Genomic DNA, 12,166 nt, shown 5'->3' with positions numbered 1-12,166 from the left:
TAGGTCAATAAAAATTTGTTGGCTCATGTATCCTTCTTAGGAAATGTATACACTTGTGCTTCTGGAATGAGAAACTCAAATACTGACTAAACTCTTTATTTCTATGTTTAATTCTTTTTCTCTCTGTGGGTCAGTTTCAGTTTTTCAGCCCAGATGTCTCTAGGAGTCTTGAACCACCATTGTGACAGTTCCTTGGCCACTTCTACCCAGCTAAGCCACCAGAAAATAAGGGTCTGAGGGCTGGGGACTTTCTCAGTCTCAGGTCCCCACACCTGGTGGATGACGTCCAAAATCTGCCACTAAGAAATCTCTTCTTTGACACTCTGAACAATCAAAATTAGAGTCTCCCCTGGATGCTACCTTGGTAATCCCCTCTCAGTCCTGATTTTCTGTCAGAAAGACTTCTGCTCTTCAGTTACACCTATAAGAGGGTAGCTTTAATCTTGAAATATTATGAGCACATCTTAAAAATATATAAGCATTCCTACAAATGTAACTATATATTTAGGTATGAGGAAAAGAGAAGAGGAGGTTATTTTCTCATGGGTGTCACCCCCACCGCCCCTGTTCCAAATTATGTGAGAATGTACCTTTAAAAGGAAAACCACAAAACTCAAACCAATTGTCATAAAATGAATTAAAGTTCAAGAGGACTCACAAGAGTTGTGTAAGTCATAATGTGATCGGATTCAGGTTAGGGAAAGAATGGGTGCAGCACACCAACATGGTGCATGTATACGTATATAACAAATCTACACATTGTGCACAAGTACCCTAGAACTTAAAGCACAATAAAAAAAAAAAAGAATGGTTGAATTTCAAGAATTTCTCGGATTTCTCCATCTTTCCTACATACAGAATGATGGCAAAGAAGGAAAATAGAAAGGACTACAAATCACCATAACTTATGCAATAAATACATTTATGCAAAAGGAGGTGGTAGAGGCCTTCCAGTTAAGTATTGCAGAATCAAGATAAGCCAACTTCATTCTCCCTTCTGAAACAACAAAAAGAGCAAAGACCATATGAGAAGAAAATCTCAACCCACAATCAATGAAGAATAGCTGCCAAATGCAGTGAAATTTAGACCATTATCTTTTAAATTGCAATTGTTTATCTTCTACCACTCCTGATTCTTCCTTTCCTCACTTCTCCCCAATATATTTATCAATTTTTATAATTTATGACATTACTTTTCATTGTTTCTTCCCCTCTCCCTGCTCCCAACAAGACAAATTCAGCAAGGGCTTAGAACAGTACCTGCAATGTGGTGTCCACTCAATAAATATTTTTTTGAATAAATGAAGTTGCTTCTTCAGACCCAACCAGTACACAGAATTCTCCATGAGGGTACAAACTGTCAACCTCTGATCTTGGAACAGATGGTTTACTGGAATATCCCTGAGCCCCATTTAATATTAAAAAGCAGTAAGAAAGTTCAGAGGTAAAGAGGAGCAGACATGCCATCTCATGAGAGTCAAGCTGTGGTAGGGTAGAGGAGATGTTACGGGGCAAGGTCATTTGAAGAGGGAGTAAGCACAAAATCACTACATGAAGAATCTGGGATACTGGCCTCATGGAGACCCATGTCTAAATCCAAAAGATAGAGCTTCAGAGTAGAAAGTTGGTGGGAGAATATTTTGAGGCAATAGATCTAGAGCCTATTTACCAGCTCGGCCAGCTCACCTAGACTGATGTCTGTTACCATACACTGTTCTTCAGCAAGCAGCTGACCAAGAAAAACTAGCTCCCATTAAAAGATAAACAATAATTTAAAAAACCAGCGGGAAACTATGAGAAAAATATTAAAAGATAAAAATGAAGCAACTCACTATAACAAGAACATCAAAATAATTATTTTACAAAGCATTAAAAAATTGAACACTTTCCTTGAATTAAAATAATATACATTAAAATAAATCTCTTTGCATCAAGAGCTCAAAGAATAGAGACAAGTGTACAAATAAGATAATAACAAAAAAATGCTAGAAAGAGATTTTAAAAATGAGTTGGAAGAGCCAGGAGAAAAAAATTAGAGGAGAGACTGAAGCCATCATATAAAAGACAGCCATGTTAGAAATAGCAATGAAAGGAGAAACGGTAGTACCAAAAATACAGTTAGAAATATTGATAGGTTTCAGAAAACTGAGCAAAATAAAATGGAAGAGCAAAAGAGCATTTAAAAGGATCACAGAGAAAATAATAGAAAAATAAAAAGGATTTTATTTATACCTGATTAGTACCCTTGAATAAGAGTAAAGAATAGAGAAAGTCAAATTATCCTTCTTTGCAGATGACATAATCTTATATACAGAAAACTTAAAGATGCCACAAAAAGCCCTTAGGACTGATAAGTGAATTCAGTAAAGTTGCAGGATACAAAATCACTAGCATTTCTACACACCAATAATGAACTAGCTGAAAAAGAAGTCAAGAAAGCAATCCCATTTACATACCTACAAAAAACCCAGAGTACCCAAGAATAAATTTAATCAATTTATTGATTAAAATAAATCAATTTTATAGGCTCATGCCTGTAATCCCAGCACTTTGGGATGCCAAGTGGGGTGCATCACTGAGGTCAGGAGTTCGAGACCAGCCTGGCCAACATCGTGAAATCCCATCTCTACTAAAACTACAAAATTAGCCGGGCATGGTGGCGGCACTACTCAGGAGGCTGAGGCAGGAGAATTGCTTGACCCCAGGAGGCGGAGGTTGCAGTGAGCCGAGATCGTGCCGCTGAACTCCAGCCTGAGCAACAGAGCGAGACTTGTTCCCTTGCCACCACCCAAAAAGGTGAAAGACCTCTATGATGAAAACTACAAAACACTAATGAATGATGCTGGTTTCTTCTGGTTTTTAGTTTCTTTTTGGTTTTGTTTTGGGGATTCCCCTCACTTTCTTTAAACTCAGGTATAGAATTAAAAGACTGTTAGTGAGTTTCACCCAATATTACTAGATGCTTTTTAGTGAGAGATTCTTCCCTTCAGTGTATCTAGCACATAATATTGATAGAAATGGAAATCTGCCACATAGTATTTCTTTTCTCTGTTTAAAATTTAACTTTAATTTTTAATAAGGCTTTCCATGTACGTAGATTAAAAAGTCAATTGATTCTCCTAAGGTTACTACAGAAGACAAAATTGCCTTGTCTCTTGCCTCTCCAGTTCATGCGCTCTAAAGACAACCACGCTCAACTCTTTCGTTTTTGTGTAATATTCTCATGCATCTCTTTCTTGCTTTTCTAGTTTTAGATATTCTCTATAGAATTTCTTTACAGGCTGTCTTAACCACATCTGCATTTCCCTTATCATCCTCCAAATAATTCTGTCTATTTAAATGAGATCAATGTTTAGTGTCTATATTACTATGACTATGCAAATATTGTTCCTAACAGAGCCATGTTTTATACATTGTGTGCAATTTATTGTTTTCTTGGGAGTAATAGTCCCTTCTATGTTTTGTTTTGTTTGACCGTCATTTATACATGTATCGCCATTTCATTGCCAAATTTTGTATGAAGTGTAACTCTCCTCTCACTTTATTAAATACATGAGTTACTCTATCAGGTTTGTCTCTCCTCCATCTCTCCTGAAGACTTTCTGCTCTACTCGGGGCTGCTCTTGCTGTATAGCTCTCTCCCTTCACCATCATACTGGGAATACTTTGGCTCTGTCTTATGTTGATGATCTGTTTTCTGGATTCCATGGTTTTCTATTTGTTAGTTTCTTCACGTGTTTTAATGGAATACATGCTTCAGCAGATTTTTTGGGACTATATTAACATCTAATGGCTTTATTTATGTGTTAGCTATTAAAATAGCACTTCTATTTCCAGGAAGTGGTGTTATTTTATTAGTAATGGCTTTACTGAGACGTAACTAACATGCTATATAATTCAGCTATTCAAAGTATACGACTCAATAGTTTTCAGCACATTCACAGAATTGTGCAACCACCACCACACTCGATTTTTGAATATTTAAATCACAATCACCCAACCAAAAATATCTGTACCCATTAGCACCCACTCACCATTTCGTCCCAACTTCCCCACCCACCTACCTTGGGTAACCATAAATCTACTCTTTGACTCGATAGTATACGTGGTGCTTTGTGAATGGTTTCTTCACTCAGAATAATGTTTTCAAGATTCATCTGATTAAAATATGTATCAGTATTTTATTACTTTTTACTGCTGAAGAATATTCCATTGAATGAGCATTATATTTTGTTTATCAGTTTCCCAGTTGATGGACATATGGATTATTTCCATTTCTTGGATATTATGAATAATGTTGCTATGAACATTCATGAAAAGGTTTTTGTGTGGAACACATGTTTATTTTTCTTGGGTAGATACCTAGTGCTATGGTCTGAATGTTTGTGTCCCTCCCAAATTCATATGTTGAAACCTAATCACCATTGTGACGGTATGAGGAGGTGTAGCCTTTGGGAGGTAATTGTCATGAGGGTAGAACCCTCATGAATGGGATTAGTGCCCTAACAAAAGAGACACCAGACAGCTGCCTTGCCTCCTCCACCATTTGAGAATGTAGTAAGAAGGCTTCACCTATGAACTAAAAAGTGGTTCCTCACCAGACATCAAATCTGCTGGCATTTTGACCTTGGACTTCCCAGCCTTCAAAACTGTGGAAAATAAATTTCTGTTGCTTATAAGCCACCAAGTTTATGGTATTTTTTAAATAGCAGATCAAACAAATTGAGACACTTAGGAATGAAATTGCTGGGTCATACAGATACTCTGTCATGTACTAAGCTGTGTCCTCTCCAAATTTATATATTGGAGTCCTACTGCCTTGCACCTTAGAATGTGACTGTATTTGGAGATTGGATCTTTAAAGAGGTAATTAAAATAAATGAAGCCATTAGGATAGGTTCTAATCCAATATGACTGGTGCCCTTAAATAAGAGAGAAGATTAGAACACAGATAGATACAGAGAGAAGGTTATGTGTAGACAGGGAGAAGACAGCCATTTGCAAGCCCAAGAGAGAGAGGTCTCAGAAGAAACCAACCTTGCTGACACCTTGATCTCAGACTTCTAGCCTCCAGAATTTGAGAGTTGTTTATACCACTCAATGTATGGTGCTTTGTTATGGAAGACCTAGAAATTAATATTCTCCATCTAGGTTTAGCCTTTTGAGGAACTGCCAGACTATTTTCCAAAGCAGCTCTGTCCCAGGCAATCCCACCAGTAGTTTACAAGGGTTCAATAGCTTGTCATTAACTTTTTGGCATCCTAGTGAGTGTAAAGTAGTATCTCATTGTGGTTTTAATGTGCATTTAGTTGATGGCTAATGACATCGATCATTTTTTCATGTACTTACTGACCATATGTATATCTTCTTTGGAGAAATGTTTATTCAAATCCTTTGCCCATTTTTAATTGGGCTTTCTTTTCATGACTGAGTTGTAAGAGTAAGAGCTGTTGTGTATTTTAGATACAAGTCCCTTATCATAAATACGATTTGCAAATATTTCCCCCTCTTCTGTGGGTGTCTTTCCACTCTTCTGATGGTGTCTTTTGTGGCACAAAAGTCTGAAATTTTTATAAAGTCCAATTTGTCTAGTTTTTTTCTTTACTGCTTGTACTTTTAGTGTTATGCCTAAGAAATCAGCCTATTCTAAGTTAATAAAAATCTAGACCTATATTAACTTCTAAGAATTTTATAACTTTTGCTCTTATGCCTATGACTGATCAATTTGAGTGTATTTTTGCATGTATTTAGTAGTATGAGGTAGGGGTCCAATTTTACTATTTTGTATGTGGACATCCAGTTGTTTTAGCACTATTTTCTGAAAAGACTCTCCTTTAGCCACTGAATTGTCCTGGCACTTTTGTTAAAAATAAATTTACCATAAATAAGAGGGTTTATTTATGGACTCTCAACTCTATTCCATTGCTATATGTCTACCCTGATGCCAGTACCATACAGTCTTGATTACTGCAAGGTTAGAAATCAGGATGTATAAGCCCTCCAACTTTGTTCTTTTCCAAAATTGTTTTTTGCTATTCTAGGTCTCTTGAATTATCATATATATTTTAGGATCAGCTCATCAATTATTATAGAGGGGCCAGCTAGAATTTTGATGAGGATTGTGCTGAAACTATAGATTAATTTGGGGAGTATTTCCATTTTAATAAATTGATGAACATGGGACCTCTTCCTATTATGTATTGGTAATATTCAGACATACAATTTATCTTTTTTGTTTTTTTGAGACAGTGTCTGGCTCTGTCACCCAGACTGGAGTACAATGGTGTGATCTTGGCTCATTGCAACCTCTGCCTCCCGGGCTCAAACCATCTTCCCCGCTCAGCCTCCTAAGTAGGCATTTGGTACTTAGGCATTTGGTATTTAGGCATTTGGTACTACAGGTGCATACCACCATGCCTAGCTAATTTGTGTGTGTGTATTTTTGGTAGATATGGGGTCTCGCCATATTGCCCAGGCTGGTCTCGAGCCCCTGAGCTCAAGTGATCCTCCCACCTCGGCCTCCCAAAGTGCTGGGATTACAGGCATGAGACACCACTCCTGGCCTGATTTTTTATGTTGATCAGTTGAAACAATGAATCTATCTTTTATCCTGCAATGTTGCTGAACTAATTTATTATCTGATTATCTTTTAGTGGATTCCTTAGGATTTTCTATACATAATATCATCTGCAAATATGTATGGTTTTCCTTCTTCTTTTCCAAATGAATACTTTAAAAAAAACTTTCTTAATTGCCCTGACTTGAACCTCCAGAACAAAGTTGAATAGAAGTTGAAGACGGAGCGGACATTCATGTCTCATTCCTGAGCTTAGGAGAAAAGTTCTCAGTCTTTCACCATGAAGTATGTTAGTTATGAGATTTTTGAAGATGCCCTTTATCAAGTTAAGGAAATCCCATCTTCTACTTATTATTTGTTGCATATTTTCTTCATGAGGTACTGTCAAATTTTGTCAATTTTTTTTTTCTGTATTTATTGAGATGCTCATGTCGTTTTTGTCCTTTATTCTGTTGACATGCGGTATTACATTGACTCTTGGATGTTAAACCAACCTTAAATTGCTGGTATAGGTCTTGCTCAGTAATAGTGTATAATCCTTTTCATATGTTGCTGAATTCGTATGATAGTACTTTGCTGAGGATTTTTGCCATTGCACTATTAGGGGTTATTGATGTAAATTTTTATTTTCTTGTAATATGTTTGCCTGGTTTTGGTATTAGGGTAATACTGGGCTCATAGAATGAGTCAGAAAGTGTTCTCTCCTTTGGAAGAACTTGTGGAAAATTGGTGTTAATTTAGCTTTAGGCATTTGGTATAATTTAAATGAAGCCATATGGGCCTGTTTTTATTTGTGGGAAGTTTTAAATGTCTAATTCAATCTATTGTTAAATCTATTCAGGATTTTCACTTCCTCTTGAGTCAGTTTGCAGTTTGTGTCTTCTAGGAATTTGCCCGTTTCATCTAAGTTATCGAATTTGTTAACATATAGTTACTGCTTATCATATCCCTTATAACCCTTTTTATTTCTGCAAGTTCAGTATTATGCTCTGTCTTTTATATCTTATTTTAGGAATCTGTCATGCCTCTTTTCTTTTGGTTGGTCTAGCTTAAAGTTTGTTAATCTCTTTAAAGAACAATGTTCAACTTCATTAGTTTTCTATATTTTTTCTGTATTCTACTTCATTAATTTTCATTATAATCTTTACTATTTCCTTCATTTTGTCAGTTTGAGTTTAGTTTATTCTTTTTTCCAGTGATTTGTATAAGCTTAGGTTATAAATTTGAGATATTTCTTCTTTCTAAAGATAGGTTTTTACCGCTATAAATTTCCTTCTAAGCATGGTATTAGCTTCATTCCATACTTCTGAAATGTGTTTTTATTTTAATACATCTCTAAGTTTTTAAATTTTGTATTTCACCCATTGAATATTTAGAAGTCTGATGTTTAATTTCCATATATTTGTGAATGAAATTTTTTTTCTTTATGTTTTTGATTTTTAATCTGATTCCTTTTTGGCTAGAGAATGCACTTTGTATGATTTTAACCCTCTTTAATTTATTGAAGCTTGCTTTATGGCCTAACAACATGGGCTATACTGGAGAAAGTTCCTTATGGACTTGAGAAGAATGTGTACTCTGCTGTTATTTCATGGATTATTGTACAACTGCATGTCAGGTATAGTTGGTTTACATTGTTGTTCAAGTCTTCTATTTTCTCATTCACCTTCTGTGTGGTTATTCTATTCATTATAGAAAGTGGAGTATTGAAATCTCCAACTATTATTGTTGAATTATCTATTTATTGAATCTGTCAGTTTTTGCTTCATGAATTTGGGGGTTCTGTTACTAGGTACATAGATGTTTATAATTATTACACTCTATAAATAATGACTTATCATTATCAAATGTATCTCTTTAGTAACAGTTTTTGTTTTAAAGTTGATCTTATGTCAGGATTGACACTTCAACTTTCTAATGGTTGCTTTTGCATGATGTATCCTCTCTTATTGTTTTACTTTCCATATATTTGTATGTTGAAATCTAAAATTAATCTCCTGTAGACAGGATAAAGTTAAATAACGATTTTTAAAAGTCCATGTTACCAATCTCTGCCTCTTAATTGGAAGATTAATACATTTGTTTAATGTAATTACTATATAGTTGTTCTTTTTAAATGTAATTTTCACTCATTATGGTCATTTTGCTAGAGAGTGACTCTGCAGAGCTCTTCAGGCAGCTTTAACATTCCTTTTTATTCTTATAATTTTGTCCTTTAAAAAATTTATTTACTGGGTCATTTGTAAATGCACATAGAAGAGTTACCTTTTTCCACTACCTCACATCATAAACAAAAATCAAGATCAGAGTTACAATTATAAAAAGTAAACAATGAGATTTTAGAATAAAATGAAAAATATCCTCATGACCTTGGGGTAGGCAAAAAACTCTTAAACAAGACACAAAATGCATTAGCCATAAAGAAAAAAACTAATAAATTAGCTACATTAAAATTATGAATTTTGCTCTCTGCCTTCTCTGCACTGAAAGCAACTGTGTTCCCATAGCCCCTCACCCCTAAAAATGTATGCCTGCTCCAAGTGTGTCTCCACCCTCTCTTGGTCAAGAGCACCTCCCAGTTGCTGAGCTGTCTACTATCTTCAGTGGTGCTGAAATGAACAGAGACACTGATAGATGAGAGCCTCAGTAGCTTGGCAGTCTCACATCCCCTTATCTCACTTGTCCCTAGCTGCAGCTTCCAAACCAGCGCAATTTCAAGAGACATTGACACAGCAGCCAAGTTTATTGGGGTTGGGGCTGCTACAGTTGGGGGGCTGGCTCTGGGGCTGGGATTGGTTGGGACTGTGTTTGGGAACCTCATCATTGGTTATGCCAGGAACCCTTCTCTGAAGCAACAACTATTCTATCCCATTCTGGGTTTTGCCCTCTGGGAGGTGATGGGGCTGTTTTGCCTGATGGTAGCCTCTCTCATTCTTTTTGCCATGTGAAGGAGCCATCTCCACCTCCCATAGTTCTTTCTCCTATGTCTCATTGGCCCTGTATGTTCTTTTGTCCTATACATTCCCAGGTAGCCTGGGGAACGTGGTTGGCTCAGGGTTTGACAGTGGGAAGACAAATAAATACTGTATTAATAAGGTGAAGACAATTATGAATTTTAAGAAAGTAAAAGGTAAGCCACATTGTAAGAGATGACAGTTGAAATACATACATCTGATAAAGGACTCAAATCCTGAGTGTACAAATAACTTATAAAAAATAAAAAGAAAAAGGCAAGCAATACAATAGAAAAAAGCAGAGGAAAGATTTGAGTAAATACTTGATCAAAATCAGGACATCCAAATGGCAAATGAGAACATGAAAACGCACATAATATTGTTAATCATCAAAGAAATGCAGATAAAGTCATAAGCAATGTCACAGTCACTAGAATAGTTAAAATGAAAAAGGCAACAGTACTAAGAGTTGGCAAAGATGTGTAATGATCGAAACATTCACATACTATATGAAAGTATAAATTGGTACAATCACCTAAGAAAACTTTTTGGCAGTACCTACTAAATAGAAAAATAAATTATATTCTTCGATGAGAGGAACTAAGTGGCAAAGATGCCAATTATCACTACACTAATTTATAAATTCAAAAAAATAGCAAATAAAATATCAATGAGTTTTTTTTATTTTGAATTTGGCAAAGTAATTTTATCTTTTGTCTGGAAGAATAAGTAATTCATGAAGGAAAACAAAATATTGAAAGGAAGAACCACCAGTGGAGCACAGAAACGCTAGGCATTAAAATATACCACAAATATGTATTAAATAAAATAATAGATTATTCAGTCATTGTAAAACATTTTCAAGAAAGACCAAAGAGTTTATAGGAGTTAAATTTGTGGTTTCAAGTCATTGGGGAAGATGAAATTCTTTAATAAATAATGCTGAGTGAACTGTTTAAATATATGGAAAAATTTAAGCCACAGTCTAAACACATTGCATGCACCAAAGTATTCCAGATGAATTAGTATTTAAATGTTCTTACAAATTAACAAAATAAAAATATAAAACAAAAGAAATATATTTAAATATAGATGAATATTTAAAAGCATTACAACAAAGAGAAAATTAAACAGAAAATATTGATACATTTAACAACATAAAAACATACATTTCAGAAAACAGCACAAAGAACATTGCAAGGCAAATTCAACCAAATGTTAAGTTGTTAGGAAAAGATGGATGTCTCATATTAATTTTTGTGCTTCTGGTGGGTATAAATGTCTTATAATAAAGAAATTATTCAGAAAGAAATAATTGAAAATTAAATTTCAGTATAAGTCCTCTAAGAAATTAATATTCAAATAACCAACATATTAATAGAAAAATGGATGAAGGATGCAATAAACTTTTCAAAAAGGGAAAGTACAACACTAACAAAACATTAGAAAATCAACTTCATAATTATTCAAAGAAATAAATAAGAATAAGAAATGACCTTAGTTCATGGTATGCTGGCTAAAGTGTTTAGGGGGAAGTGTACTCATATATGAAACTCTGCAATGCATCAGAAGATAAGATGTATAGATGGATGGATGAATAAACAGATGGATAAATACGTGATATAACAAGTAGAGTAAAATGTTACTGGTAGAATCTAGGTGGAGAGTACACTATAAAATTCTTTTAACCCTACTATAAAGTTCAGCATTTTTATAATAAATATTGGAAAAAAAGGAGTAGAGACAGTAAAATGAGTTAGTAAGTTTGTTTAATAGTCTGCAAACAAGAGCTCTAGATTAAGATATCAACTGAAGCAGTGTTGGTGAGGGGCTAACTAAATGAAAAATAGTGTGTTAAAATGTAAGCTCAGGCCCATCTTTAGGGTATAATTTTTCAATGTTCTCTCTGAAAAATGACCCCCATCCAAAAGAACTAATAAATTTGTCTGCCTGTCTTTCCAGGGAGTCAACAGATCTATCAGGGGAGAAGAAAGTAGAAATCCTGGAGACAGGAGCTCTTCACAAATGACAAATAGTTCACAGGAAACACTTCTACCCCAGAGTATCACTTCCTCCAGAGAATCAGAGCTTTTATCCAGCCTCAGGGCAGAAGATTCTTTGAGTTAGAAAAATTGTCACACTGACAGCTTTATTTTTACCAATGACATAGACAGTCATCAACATAATCATACCACATAAGCAGTGTGTTCAAAAGACAATTAGAGAGGGCTCTGGGTTGCTATGGTGACAGAACAGCCCGCCAGACCTGATATTTCTCCTCCTGACTTCTCATTAAAATAGCCTTAAAAAACAGAAAAAGATAAAAACTGGAAAGCATACTGGAAAATAAAAGTAGGAGATGTCAGAGTTGGAGTGAAATTTCTCCTGAGCATATCATTTTAGAGTAGATCAAGGAGCATCATCCTAGATCATTCATCTCCTTGTCACCCTCTGAAATACACAGTTTGGAGCCCCTCAAAGAGTTGAGAAAGGCTTTGAGTGACCTCTTTCTAAATCTGGGATACAGGGCTTCATGGATAGAAAAACATCGAACCTCACACCAACAACCAGACTCCAGTCTTACGCTTGCCTACTAACACCTTTTTTTTTTGGATATTCACTCAGAGATTAATAC

General features: G+C 35.2%; 1 pseudogene; it reads left to right on the top strand.

Annotated features, from left to right (window-relative positions):
• Positions 1–9,097: 9,097 nt before the first annotated feature.
• LOC105505748 lies at positions 9,098–9,525 on the top strand (annotated as a pseudogene).
• The last annotated feature ends 2,641 nt before the right edge of the window (positions 9,526–12,166 follow it).

The sequence above is a fragment of the Colobus angolensis genome, unplaced genomic scaffold (assembly GCF_000951035.1).
Source record: "Colobus angolensis palliatus isolate OR3802 unplaced genomic scaffold, Cang.pa_1.0 Scaffold129, whole genome shotgun sequence".
Taxonomy (NCBI): Eukaryota; Metazoa; Chordata; class Mammalia; order Primates; family Cercopithecidae; genus Colobus; species Colobus angolensis.
The sequence above is the reverse complement of the archived record's forward strand: the minus strand, read 5'-3'. Positions and strand labels throughout refer to the sequence as shown.